The sequence below is a fragment of the Pseudorca crassidens genome, chromosome 8 (assembly GCF_039906515.1).
Source record: "Pseudorca crassidens isolate mPseCra1 chromosome 8, mPseCra1.hap1, whole genome shotgun sequence".
Taxonomy (NCBI): domain Eukaryota; kingdom Metazoa; phylum Chordata; class Mammalia; order Artiodactyla; family Delphinidae; genus Pseudorca; species Pseudorca crassidens.
The window spans coordinates 61,513,628-61,527,553 of NC_090303.1; the positions used below are offsets into that span (position 1 = coordinate 61,513,628).

At 45.5% G+C, this 13,926-nt stretch overlaps 1 protein-coding gene across 3 annotated transcripts in view; it reads right to left on the reverse strand.

Annotated features, from left to right (window-relative positions):
• Positions 1-13,926, reverse strand: part of NOD1 (nucleotide binding oligomerization domain containing 1) — a 93,934-nt gene that overhangs the window by 78,186 nt on the left and 1,822 nt on the right. Inside the window, exon 1 of one of the 3 annotated variants that reach the window (XM_067746629.1) lies at positions 1,985-2,123. The exons of the other annotated variants lie outside the window; for them this stretch is intronic. The gene's annotated coding sequence lies outside the window, so the exon portion shown is untranslated. Of the gene's footprint in view, positions 1-1,984; positions 2,124-13,926 lie in introns of those variants that run through there. 3 annotated transcript variants of the gene reach the window in all.

The following is a 13,926-nucleotide window of genomic DNA, read 5'->3' on the forward strand; positions in this document are numbered from 1 at the left end:
ACACTAATGATGAAAAATCTGAAAGTGAAATCAAGAAAACATTCCCATTTACCTTTGCAGCAAAAAGAATAAAATATCTAGGAATAAACCTATCTAAGGAGACAAGAGACCTGTATGCAGAAAATTATAAGACACTGATGAAAGAAATTAAAGATGATACAAATAGATGGAGAGATATACCATGTTCTTGGATTGGAAGAATCAACGTTGTGAAAATGACTCTACTACCCAAAGCAATCTACAGATTCAATGCAATCCCTATCAAACTACCACTGGCATTTTTCACAGAACTAGAACAAAAAATTTCACAATTTGTATGGAAACACAAAAGACCCCGAATAGCCAAAGCAATCTTGAGAACGAAAAACGGAGCTGGAGGAATCAGGCTCCCTGACTTCAGACTATACTTCAAAGCTACAGTAATCAAGACAGTATGGTACTGGCACAGAAACAGAAAGATAGATCAATGGAACAGGATAGAAAGCCCAGAAATAAACCCACGCACATATGGACACCTTATCTTTGATAAAGGTGGCTGGAATGTACAGTGGAGAAAGGACAGCCTCTTCAATAAGTGGTGCTGGGAAAACTGGACAGGTACATATAAAAGTATGAGATTAGATCACTCCCTAACACCATACACAAAAATAAGCTCAAAATGGATTAAAGACCTAAATGTAAGGCAAGAAACTATCAAACTCTTAGAGGAAAACATAGGCAGAACACTATGACATAAATCACAGCAAGATCCTTTCTGACCCACCTCCTAGAGAAATGGAAATAAAAACAAAAATAAACAAATGGGACCTAATGAAACTTCAAAGCTTTTGCACAGCAAAGGAAACCATAAACAAGACCAAAAGACAACCCTCAGAATGGGAGAAAATATTTGCAAATGAAGCAACTGACAAAGGATTAATCTCCAAAATTTACAAGCAGCTCATGCAGCTCAATAACAAAAAAACAAACAACCCAATCCAAAAATGGGCAGAAGGCCTTAATAGACATTTCTCCAAAGAAGATATACAGACTGCCAACAAACACATGAAAGAATGCTCAACATCATTAATCATTAGAGAAATGCAAATCAAAACTACAATGAGATATCATCTCACACCAGTCAGAATGGCCATCATCAAAAAATCTAGAAACAATAAATGCTGGAGAGGGTGTGGAGAAAAGGGAACACTCTTGCACTGCTGGTGGGAATGTGAATTGGTTCAGCCACTAGAACAGTATGGAGGTTCCTTAAGAAACTACAAATAGAACTACCATATGACCCAGCAATCCCACTACTGGGCATATACCCTGAGAAAACCAAAATTCAAAGAGTCATGTACCAAAATGTTCATTGCAGCTCTATTTACAATAGCCCAGAGATGGAAACAACCTGAGTGACCATCATTGGATGAGTGGATAAAGAAGATGTGGCACATATATACAATGGAATATTACTCAGCCATAAAAAGAAACGAAATTGAGCTATTTGTAATGAGGTGGATAGACCTAGAGTCTGTCATACAGAGTGAAGTAAGTCAGAAGGAGAAGGACAAATACCGTATGCTAACACATATATATGGAATTTAAGAAAAAAAATGTCATGAAGAACCTAGGGGTAAGACAGGAATAAAGACACAGACCTACTGGAGAACGGACTTGAGGATATGGGGAGGGGGAAGGGTGAGCTGTGACAAAGCTAGAGAGAGGCATGGATATATATACACTACCAAACATAAGGTAGATAGCTAGTGGGAAGCAGCCGCATGGCACAGGGATATCGGCTCCGTGCTTTGTGACCGCCTGGAGGGGAGGAATAGGGAGGGTGGGAGGAAGGGAGACGCAAGAGGGAAGAGATATGGGAACATATGTATATGTATAACTGATTCACTTTGTTATAAAGCAGAAACTAACACACCATTGTAAAGCAATTATACCCCAGTAAAGATGTTTAAAAAAAAAAGAATAAACCCCAAAGAGAAATCACCTCAATGTTCCCTGAAGTTACTGGCAAACACGTCCATTCAGCAGCAGCTTTGTTCTGTGCAAAATCATCCAGCAGAGCCCAAGTGCAGAGGTTATCCTGCCCACAGTGTGGATGTGAATGCTGACTCCCAGGTCGAGCAGACAATTTGGCCTCCATCCCAACTGAAGGGGGTGTGGAGGCTAGATGGAGTACAGAAACCTCAAGAAACTCATTTCCCAACATCCACACTGGCCTCGTGATTTCATTCTTTTCTTACACACCCAACTGCTGGGAGTCATCAGTCACATATATATATGCTTCAAAATAAACGACACAGCTTTCTGCAAATTGGTATTGCAATACCAGCAGATAAGACTCCTAACAGATCTCAGCCTTGGTCCTTAAAACATTCTTTAACAGTGTGGAAGATGCTAACGGAGACAGACAACCCAGAGTTCTTTAAACAATGAGCTCCAAGTGTACTCAGGCCATTCTACAAGTATTTCTGCCGCCGACTTTTTCTTCACACAGGCTGGAAACAAGTACAAACATAAGCAGAATCAAGGCCGGCCTTGCTGGTGTCCAGGTGCTACGGAATCTGGCTCAGGGCCATCAGCCTCTGATCCCTTCCTGACTGTTCCCCACCCCAGCTCTGGTCATTTCTGAAAATGTGATCCCCATACATGATGCTGTTCTCTGGAACCTTGGAGGTCACAGGAAAAGGTTGATGATCCTATACATACAGAAAGGATTAGCTTCTGGGATATGACTTTCCTGACCCCAGGACAGTTTTCACAGACTTTCCTAACCCTTTCTTGACAAACAACACCGTGAGAAAAGCATGCTGCTCATCGCATAGCTTGGATCCTCCTCCCAGGTACCAGGTAGGATTACATGTTACTGATGTTATCTGCTTTGACTCATGACATGTGAGCAGCAGCAGAACGAGTTACTCAGCACTGGTGCGTCACTTGTCAGCGTGCGACTCTCCTTTTCCTCTGGCACTAGGACCAACCGGCAACATTCTAGCTGGTAGTTGCTGCATCCACCTGGCCCACAGGTAATGACAGTAAGGAGAGCCCCTTGCGAGCTTGTGATGGGCATAGAGTGTGAACAAGAAACAAACCTTTGTTGTTTGAGCTGCTGAGATTTTTGGAATTATCTGTTACTGCAGCACAACCTAGCCTAGCCCGACGGCTACTATAACAGTGGACAAGAAAAGTATTCAGCACATTAAGAAACTGAGACCCAGAGGGGTGAACTGAGCTGTCAAACGCCAGGCGGCTGGTGGAAGGCAGAGCAGGAGGGCTGGAACGCTTGCCACAGCCCCTCACTGCCCTCACACGACAGCAGTTTCTACAGGACAGAGACCCACGACATGAAAGGACTACTCACTGTAAAGATAAAGTCACTACCATCTTTTTTTTTCCAGATACTGTAAAACCGACTTTAGAATTAAGAGTTAAGTTAAAATGAAGTCTCATTTCCTACCTACCTCAGACTTAGAAGTAATCTATACAAGAAAATGCTAATTTATTTAAAGGGGGGAAAAAAGGCACAAGGGTAAGCCACACATTCTCACCATTTGTACTGAGGTGGCCAAGTCTGCTTGTTGTGGTCCCAGGTCCCCGTCACCTCACTCCACCCAGCTTCTTGTCCCACATCAGAACCTCAGCCCAGTCCACCACCACCACTTCTGTCAGAATCATCCAGTAGGAACCATAGAAGCTAAAGAGACAGGATCAGCGATGAAAAAGAATGTGGTGGAGCTCCATGTACCGACAGAAAGATCTTCAAGACATATTGTCATTTGAAAAATACAAGTTTTGGAAAGAGCATAACAACACATATAATTTGCCCATATTGTCTCCCTACAGACACGCGAAACCGTATACATTTTCTACAAGTATACATCTATGAACATAGATGCAAAGAAAAATATCTGGAAGAAGACATACTTTATGAGAAGAGAGATTACTTCCAGACAGGGAAGGAAGGGCACCAGGATTGGTATAGTACTTTTATTCATAATGTTTTAATTTTTTATAAGAAGAATATATACTCAAAGTTACTTAAACTTTAAATAAGCCTTTTTATTCATCAGGGCATCTTAGGAAAGCTTGAGGCAGCTCAATGCAACCTTCTCCGCAATCACCATCTGTTAGGGAACTTGGAGTTTCAGCTCACCCTCCTAGGAAAAAATGCTCAGTCCCCATTAAACTAAACGACAATCCATTAAAATCAAACAAACTCTGATGGCATGGTATGACTCCTTCTGTGCGCCTGTCAATACACGGAACACTCCTCCTGATTTGGTGAAATATCATAATCAAGCTGATGGATGTCTTCGGTTTAGTAGGAGTCTGTCAACTCATGGTATTGCCACTAAACCTGGTTCGAAATAAGGTGAAAAATCAAGCCCTACAAAAACAGAATGGAGCAAAAGAGTCAACAGAACTGACTTTCAAGTAGATTTTTTTTTAAACTTTAGGAGCTTAGGCAATACCACATTAAAAAAAATGCTCCATAATTACCAAAGGTCTCTTCATTTCCTTTGTCTTGTATTTCCTTTCATGTAATGCAAGCTTCTGAACACTTTAAAATAACATGGGCTCAACTGCCTTCTGTGTAACATTCTGACCCCGAGTGATGGATGATGCCAAAGGTACCTCACACTTTCCACCCAATATCTCCTCCCCACCTAAGTGGCTACTGTTACCAAGGAAACCACTTTAGATTCTCCCTTCCCTTCTGCTAAAACCACATCCTATGGCTAAAGTCTATCCAGCAAATACCATCTCTGGCAGAGCCACATCTGCCACGCACGATATGGACTTCTAAAAACATTCTGTCTACCGCAGTCCTGGACAACAGGAATTGATCATTGCTATTTACTTACTGAATTCAGATTTAAGATAATGTAAAATAAAGCCATCCCTCCCTGCCTACCTCAAATAGGTACCTGCCTACCTCAGGGATGACATTCCTCAGATTGCAAAATGCCAACAAAAATAAGCTCTGCCAGGGGCTTCCCTGGTGGCGCAGTGGTTGAGAGTCCGCCTGCCGATGCAGGGGACACGGGTTCGTGCCCCGGTCCGGGAAGATCCCACATGCCTCAGAGCGGCTGGGCCCGTGAGCCATGGCCGCTGAGCCTGTGCGTCCGGAGCCTGTGCTCCGCAACGGGAGAGGCCACAACAGTGAGAGGCCCGCGTACCGCAAAAAAAATTAAAAATTAAAAAAAAATTTTAAAAAGATAGGCTCTGCCAACCTGATCATAAACCCCTGCGTAACCTGAACACATACAGCGTCGAACACATCTGGACGCTCCTCAAGGAAATGACTTCTCTCTGGAATAAGGTTCATTTTGGCGAAGTCTTACAGTGTCAGCCCAGTCTTACAGTGAGGAAGACAATTATACCGCGTTTGCTGACATCGATCATGTGGACAGGAAGCCTCCACCCTGCTTCAAGTTGCCCAACAATGAGGTGGGTGGGCCAACACCTCCCATCAGCAATTGAACAGGAAGCTAAGACCAAGCACGTTTTTATACAATACTGATAGAACTGCACAGAGATCACACACAATGGGTCAACTCAAACAGGGTCCTACTTTCCCTGCTGCGTAAGCCACAGAACACGAGCTCAGTTCTGCTTCCAGGCTTCAGAAACTAGACAAGCTCAAGTTGCCATTCTTTAATGGGTCTTCATGGAGCCCTGTCTCTCTCAGGTTTGGGGTTTGGGGAGGGGGGTGGTTATTCATTTTTCGTGTTTTGGTTTCAATTTCTTAACCTGGAAAACAAGCCCAGTCCTGTATGCCTCTACCATACCAGAAAACTACTAACAGCCCCCTCTGGAAAAAATTTAGCAGACGGATGAGGCTACAGTCATTTGAAGCTTTTAAGTTCATTAATATTCATTTACTTCAAGTATCTGAAAGCACATAATCCCTCAGAATTTCAAAGCAGATCGAAAAGGCAGTCTGTCCTCTCAATATCTCCTCTCTCTCCCTCTCTCCCATCTCTCAATCTCCTTTTTTTCTCTTGCGAAAGCACCACAGTTTGAACTCCAGATACAGACTCTGCCACCTTGCCTACTATAAGCGCAGGAATGCAGACAGAGGATGTGAGCACTTGGGGGTGGGGGGGGTGGAGGCTGATGGAATGCAGATAACCTTTCAGGCCTTCTGGGAACTCAAATGTTTGACTCCACATCCTCAGAGCCCAGTATCTCCTCTGGTCAAGAAACCCCGTTCAGAGTGTGCGCAGAGCCAGCCCCTCCCTTCTCTGCTGGAACCACAGACTTCTGGAGTGGAAAAGAGTACGGTCCAACACCCCCATTTTAGAGATGAGGAAACTGAGGCCCTAGGCAAGGCCAAGACTTGTCTGGATCAACCAGAGCTAGGTCCCAGGTCTCTTGGCACTGAGGCAAATGCTCTTTTATTTCCTTCTGGTTAGGGTAGCCCCCTCAGCAGCCGAGAGTCTCACCCCATCCTCACAGCAGGGCCTGGCGCCTGTCAGATGGGCAGGGGCCCCGCCTCACCATGTTCCTCCCCTCAGTCCCTCTCCCCCCACTGGGAATTCCCACGGTACTTTATCCCCACCGCTCTCACAGGATGTGGTAGTTAACTTTACTACTTAGATGACACTTAGCCCAACACGGTCACACTGCAAGTATTTATCATGACGAAGGAGAGGGTGGTGCAGGCTGGAGCTTCTGTCTGGTTCATCTTTGAGGCCCGGCATTTGCCTGTGAGGGATGGTGTCCATCTGGTTAGTCCCCGTATCCCCAGCACAGAGAGGATGCTAGATTAAAAAATGTTGAATGAATGAATCTAGCACAGCACACTGCTTATAACGGGAGCTTCGTTAATGCTCATTGAACGAATATGTGGATTTCCAGAATTCACGGGCTCACACAGGGAGCGTCACTGGCCGAGTTCGTTAGTAGATAAATTCGGATTTGCAGGCACCAATATTTTCTATTGTTCTAAGACTTTTCTGTTAGCAGCTGCCTTGAAAAGTTTAACCAAAGCCCAGCTCTCAATTTCCAGAGCATAGTCTATACATTCTCTTGGTACATAATCACCTATTGTTTTGTGACAATGCCCTCCATTGTGCCTTATGGGGCTGATATACAATTGCTGTTTGACATTTTCCTGGTGTTACCCAGGCTTTGAAAAACAAAGTTCCAAAGACACCCTGCTCGGTATTCGTCTCTGAGGGCCCAGTGAATAAAAATACCTTAATAAAAAAAGCCAACAGAAGACAACAGAGCCTTGAATCAGAAACCCTGACCTGGAACTCTATTTAAGAGTTTAAGTGCTTCCGCAGAAGAAAGTTCTACGGAAGGGGCAGGTTCGGAAGCCAGAGGACGTCTGGAGATGGCATTGAGGACGGACACAGAAAGTGTCTGGAGCTTCTCAAATGAAAGGCAATTTACAAGAACAAAATACTTCAGTCACCTCAGAGGCTTGAATTGAAACCTGGCCTCAAACGAATAAACACTCAGCTGATCGCTGGCCAAATGCTTAACAGGAGACTTTTATTGTCTGGGACACAAATCTACCTGGAGCTCGGCCAGATGGTACCTGGGATGTGTAGGAGGGGACTCCCGAGGGCCACCGGGAGACTGAGAAGATGCCAAGTTCTTCCCAGAGGCGGCACACCCTGGGGAGCAGGCCCTCCCCGACAGCCAAGATACACGTGACCTGCCAGGCCTCTCACTCTGTGACCTCACGACAGCTTCACAGGAGTGAGCAGAAAGGGGGTAATGCAGGCGTCCCACAGCAAGAGGCTTTTTCTGTGATCCGAAAGCTCCAAACAAAGAATTTTTTTTTCTAAACACCCTGGTATTTTAAGTGGATGCAAATTCCCTAGTAGATGAACAAAGTGGGGAAAGCACCTCTTTCAGGGCTTTGGGGCTAAAGCCAGAGAAAAACAGACAAGCATGAAAAACTGTCCAAAGCCCTTTCCCTTGGCCAGGGGATTCCCAGAATTTTTATCCGCAGACTCTGACACCCACGCAGCCAGCCTGCCTCTGCTCTTTGGGCCCTTGTGTTCCTGCTTCCAAGGAGCCAGGAAGGACCGGCCTCCACCCACGTGCATCCACCGAGGCTCCTGCTGAAGGATGCTGGCGCCTGGCCGGCCCGCACGCACTTACACACATCCACTCCCAAAAACCGCGGAGCTGGTGTGGTGGGCAAAGCAGACCAGGCTCTGCGTCCCGGTTCTGCCATCTTTTCTCTGCTGAGCTTCGGTTCCTTCATTAGAAATTGAAAACCATAATTTCTGCCTCCATAATTGTCTCACATTAAGTCAAGGTTTATAAAGCTTAACAAGTAGGGGTTGTTAATTATCTTTTTCTTGTAGATCACTAACATCGAGAAAAGGCAGCGGTGGGAACTCCTCAAGGCCTCCCACTGTCCTTTACAATAAATGTCCAAATCCTTCCCAGCCCAGGAGGCTCTGCTTGGCCTTCCTCACTGTAACTTCCTCAATACACCCTGTTTTTTCCACCTCTGAGCCTTCAACCATGCTGTTCCCCGAATCTGGCATGCTCTAACCCCTCCTCATCCCCAGCAACTAGTTGAAAAGGCTCATTCTTGGAGGAGCAGATCCCAGACTCCCCTAATCCTAGCACAGCTCTGATAATCTGTCTCATGACATACATACTGTTATTTTCACTCACAGCACTTAACCCATTTATAACTATGTATTTGTGTGTACCGCCCCTTCCTCTTCCAGTAGCCAGCAAATTCCATTTGGCCAGGCACTGAGCCCCTGGATTCATTCGTTGCTGTATCCCCAAAACTTGGGAGATTCCTGGCACCAGCGAGGTCTCTGATAATATTTGTTCAATCAGTGTGTTGAAGAACTAAAGCTCCAAAGAGCCAGGAGGAACCAGGAGCTACAAATAGCTCTCTGACAGCTTGCAGCACCAGGCTGGGGAGCAAGCAGAGCACTTCATACCCATGGGAAAGCCAGGAAAACAATTACCAGCTCATTATCAGAAATGCTAAAGCACCCACAATTCACTCAATGGAGAATTCCCTCTTCTGGGCTCTGAGTTCCACAGGCCTCTTGGAAGATTGCCAGAGCTCCAAAAGACATAAAACCTACTGGGGTGTAAAGAAAAAGGGAGATGAGTATGGATTTTCTTAAAAAGGTAGTGTACTTGGAACAGGTCATTGCATTTTCAATGGGGTGTATTTAAATACTGTCATGTCTACCCGAGTCCCATCCTGGGAAATTCCAGGCCTGGTTTCTGTTTTCTCAAATACCCAGCACACCTGTCTGGGTGAATGCTTTAGAATATGTTTAGAAACACAGAATGTCTGCCTGTGTTTTATCACACCCAAGCTAACAATCTCAGTGCACTGAGATGACATTTATCCAAAAATAAACATCATAATCCACTCTAATAAAGTCGGTCAACACCAGTATCACCACCACCACCCCGAGTGGATATTAGGTCACCCAGTGTAAGCAATGGTTGAGGTTTAAATGTTATAAATCGGAGTGCGGGTGTTCCCGTGTTCATTCCATAAGCAGGCAGAGGCAGGCGGTTCTTTGGAAGGGCCTTGTATCCAGAAGGACAGCTCTACGAAGAGCACAAGCACATCTGTGGGTCAATTCCAGGAGGCAAGCATAGGGATGGGGAGGTGGGCAGAGAGGGAGGGACGCTCACTGAGTCCCGTTCAGTGGTTAGAATCCGGATTTCTGCTTCAAATCCTGGGTGCAGCACTAACAATCTGTTGACTTTGGGCTGGTTATTTAATCTCATTGAGCCTCAACTGTCTTATCTGTAAAACAGGAGAAACGATAACTACAGTATAGGGTTGTTGGGAAGATAAAGTGAGCTAAAAATCAAAAACAAACAAAAAAAAAAACTAAAGCCCTTTGACCAGTGTTGTACATTGTAAATCTATGTAAGTGTTTGCTATCAGACGCATCTTTATTTCATCAAAGCCTCAAGCCAAACCTTCCGCATTGATAGTTATTCCCTTTTTGCAGATAGAAAAACTGAGGCTCATGAGGGTTAAGTAGCTTATCCAAAGCCACACAACTAGGAGATGGCAAGACCAGCACTTGAACCCAATCATCATAATTACCATTTCCTGAAAGCCAGGTGGTATGCCGAGCACTTCACAGCAACAATCTCATCAAATACTCAAAACCACTCTGTAAGGCAAGAATGACTAACACTATTTCATACAGACGAGGACACAGGGTTGGAGAGGTTAACTATCTTGGCTGAAGTCACACAGTTAGTTAAGGAACAAAGCAGGGGCTTGATCCCAGCTCTGACACCAAAGTCCATGGTCTCCTCCATTTAAGTCCTGCCTAATATTTGTTATAGATCTAGTAACTCCACTTGAAATCATCAACATGCCTGAATTCATATTAAATGGAAAACACTGGCCTTGTTAAGTGGAGTCCAGGAATGGCCCTCTCCATGAAGGGGCCTGCTGTCCTGAATCACAAGGAGTTAGGATATCCCCAAAGAAAAGCCTAGCTTTCCACCCAGTTCCTTTCCTTCTAGAAGGTTTGGTTTGGGGTCATAGATAGCAACTGGAGAATGTGTTAAAATGAAGCACGGGAAGTTCTTAGTCACTAGACTTTCATCTTTTGGGAATTAGAACAACACAAATATTTTCCCACGTAAATCATCATCGGTCCCAGCTCTGCTACCATGGAGGGGTTTTCCTTAGCAATATGTGACTGCCCTACCCAGCTACGTGCGACTCTGAAAATATCTACCCAGTCATTCCATCCTCCCAACTCTTTTCTGTCCCTAACCTGTATTGTGGGAATGACACAGAGAAGAGTCAGTATCAACACCCTGATACAAAGATATAGTAGTGGTGACTTCTCATGGTTTTTGGCTTTTTTTTTTTTTTTTGGATGCGTTGGCTCTTCGTTGCTGCGCACGGGCTTTCTCTAGCTGCGAGGAGCAGGGGCTACTCCTTGTTGTGGAGCATGGGCTCTACGTGCGCAGGCTTCAGTAGTTGTGGCGTGCAGGCTCTACAGCGCAGGCTCAGTAGTTGTGGCGTGCAGGCTCTACAGCGCAGGCTCAGTAGTTGTGGCGCACGGGCTTAGTTGCTCCACGGCATGTGGGATCTTCCTGGGCCAGGGCTCGAACCCTTGTCCCCTGCATTGGCAGGTGGATTCTTAACCACTGTACCACCTGGTAGGCCCAGGTTAATATTTTAATAAAACATGAGGGGCTTCCCTGGTGGCGCAGTGGTTAAGAATCCGCCTGCCAATGCAGGGGACAAGGGTTCGAGCCCTGGCCCAGGAAGATCCCACATGCCGTGGAGCAACTAAGCCCGTGCGCCACAACTACTGAGCCTGCGCTCTAGAGCCCGTGAGACACAACTACTGAACCCGAGGGCCACAACTACTGAAGCCCGCGCGCCTAGAGCCCGTGCTCTGCAACAAGAGAAGCCACTGCAATGAGAAGCCTGCGCACCGCAACAAAGAGTAGCCCCTGCTCACCGCAAGTAGAGAAAGCCCGTGCGCAGCAACGAAGACCCAACACAGCCAAAAATAAAAATTAATTAATTAATTAAAAAATTAACCTACCAAAACCTGGTGCTGATCTGGTGCTTTGCAAATTACCTGGACCCTCATGTTGACCTATTCATCAGTTCCATAGAAAACTATAGTTTTCTTTAAAGAAAAATGACTACTCAGCAAAAAAATACCAAAGTGACAGCTTACTAGAGTACTCTAAATGATTTTAATGAAGTATAATAGAACACAAGATTGCCTTGCTGGTTCCGAAACGGAGCAGGACCCTATGGTCCTTCCCTACCACGTCCTCTGCCTGCCTTTTGCCTGTGGAAAAACTTCATCTAAAGAATTAGTTTGATCAGAGAAGCGAGAAAATGCAGAAACAAAGGAAAACAGTCCAATAAGACTAAATAATAGTAGTTTAGTCATTAAGCATGGTTAAGGACCTTTAGTTCCTCCTCAAGGGCTGTAGATAATATTCTGAGCCATCTCCTGTGAGCTGTCTTGTAGATACTGAAACGCCCACCTGGTGAAAGAAGTTAACTACATGGTGATCTTACTGTAGCCATGCCATAAGCTGCCACAAGTCTGTGAACCGGCCTCAAAGAAATGAAAACAAACCGACCCTGCAACTGAAGACTAACTGTACCTAAAACAACCAAAATGACACTGGTCAGACCACCACGTGACCAATTTCAAGATGACTGTCAGAGCTGACTGCACAGTTTCTGCATGTAGCCCCCTACCCCCGTCTATAAAAGCTCTTGCCCCCTGATTGTCACGGGGGGAGTTGGCCTTTGGACAGGCGTCCGCCCTCTCCCCCGGTTGCCGGCATCCAAAACGAAGCAAACTTTCCTTTCCACCGACCTGGCCTCTTTAATGGCTTTTGAATGGCAAGCAGTCGGACCCCACTCTTGGTTACAGTTCTATAGAGGCAGACCCCTCGTTAGGGCACTGTGCCCCTTCTGAGGGTCAAGGTAAGATCCCCTTAGACTAAAAGCATCCCAGGCCTCACTGGCTCAGCTCCAGAGGGTGGAAGGATGGTGAAGGGGAGGAGGGATGGTGATGAGCTTGTCTTGGTCAACTCTGCACCAAAATCTCTGCCCACAGTTTGGTCTGTGGCAGTTTCTAGATAAAATACATAAATAAGAATGCAAGCCAGAATGTCTTGCTTTGACAAACTTTCTAGCACTGAGTAAAAACCATCAATGAATTGAAATGGCAATGATTAGTCTCCTCTTACTACAAGAGTCAAGTTTGGAAAAAAACACTTGCTGTCACTGAGTGTCTGATGCACCAAAGAGTTTCCCTCAAAACAACTTTGGACCCTATAGATGGATGAAAGGAAGCCCTTTGTGTAAAACTCAACTGACTTTGCCCGGAAGATAAAAGGAAACAGGACTTCCAGAAACCTGCAAAATACCTACAGCTTCTGCCTGACAAAAATTCAGCACAAGTATAAACTTTACCTTTTTAAATTTCACCTTGCCTCAAACCCCCAAAAAAGAAGAATCGTAGAAGGAACTGGTAATATAAACCTCAAATCCTAGGTTTATGTCTTAAATATCGAGTAAACATTGAACTCTTTTCTTTGGATAAAAAGAGACAAGAATTTGATATTCTCATTAGGCAAGTTAGCGATAGCACTGTAAAAAAACACTTGAGGGCTTCCCTGGTGGCACAGTGGTTGAGAGTCCGCCTGCCGATGCAGGGTACACGGGTTCGTTCCCCGGTCCGGGAAGATCCCACATGCCTCGGAGCGGCTGGGCCCGTAAGCCATGGCCGCTGAGCCTCCGCGTCCAGAGCCTGTGCTCTGCAACAGGAGAGGCCACAACAATGAGAGGCCCGCGTACCGCAAAAAGAAAAACCACTTGATCTTTATACCTACATTGCATCACTGTTTATAGTATTTCTAATGTCTAATCTAAAATAAACAGTGCTGCTGTTACTATCAAAGTGATCATCAGTGACACACAGAGTGGGACCAAGCTGGGATATGGGATACCCCCTGACAATTGTAGGATGTGGGTCCTCCCTTCTCCAAATTCCTGACTTCTTGATCATCTAGGAAGGATTCACTGCCCCTAGGCCAAGGGTCAGTAGCAAAACAGGTACAACCGGGGCACGGCCTGAGGATGCTGCCAAAAGGAAAGTCATCTGTGTGTGCCCATGTCAATTCTGAGGCCCTGTAAACAGCCCAGCTTTGGGGGAGCCCATTTTTTGATATATGGGGCAGTGGGGTGGAGGAAGTCTCAAGATTAAGGACCACTTTCTTTTGCCAAGAAATTCATTCCTATCGCATGGAGTAAAACTGTATTCCAGAGCCATTAATAAGCCCTGTTGGGGGAGAGGGTGGTGGCCTGAAATTCCAGACTGCAAAATACACGGTGCCCAAGGGGGAAGGAGCTACAGAGCCCTCCCCCGAGCAGGGCAGGAGAAGAACAGGGGA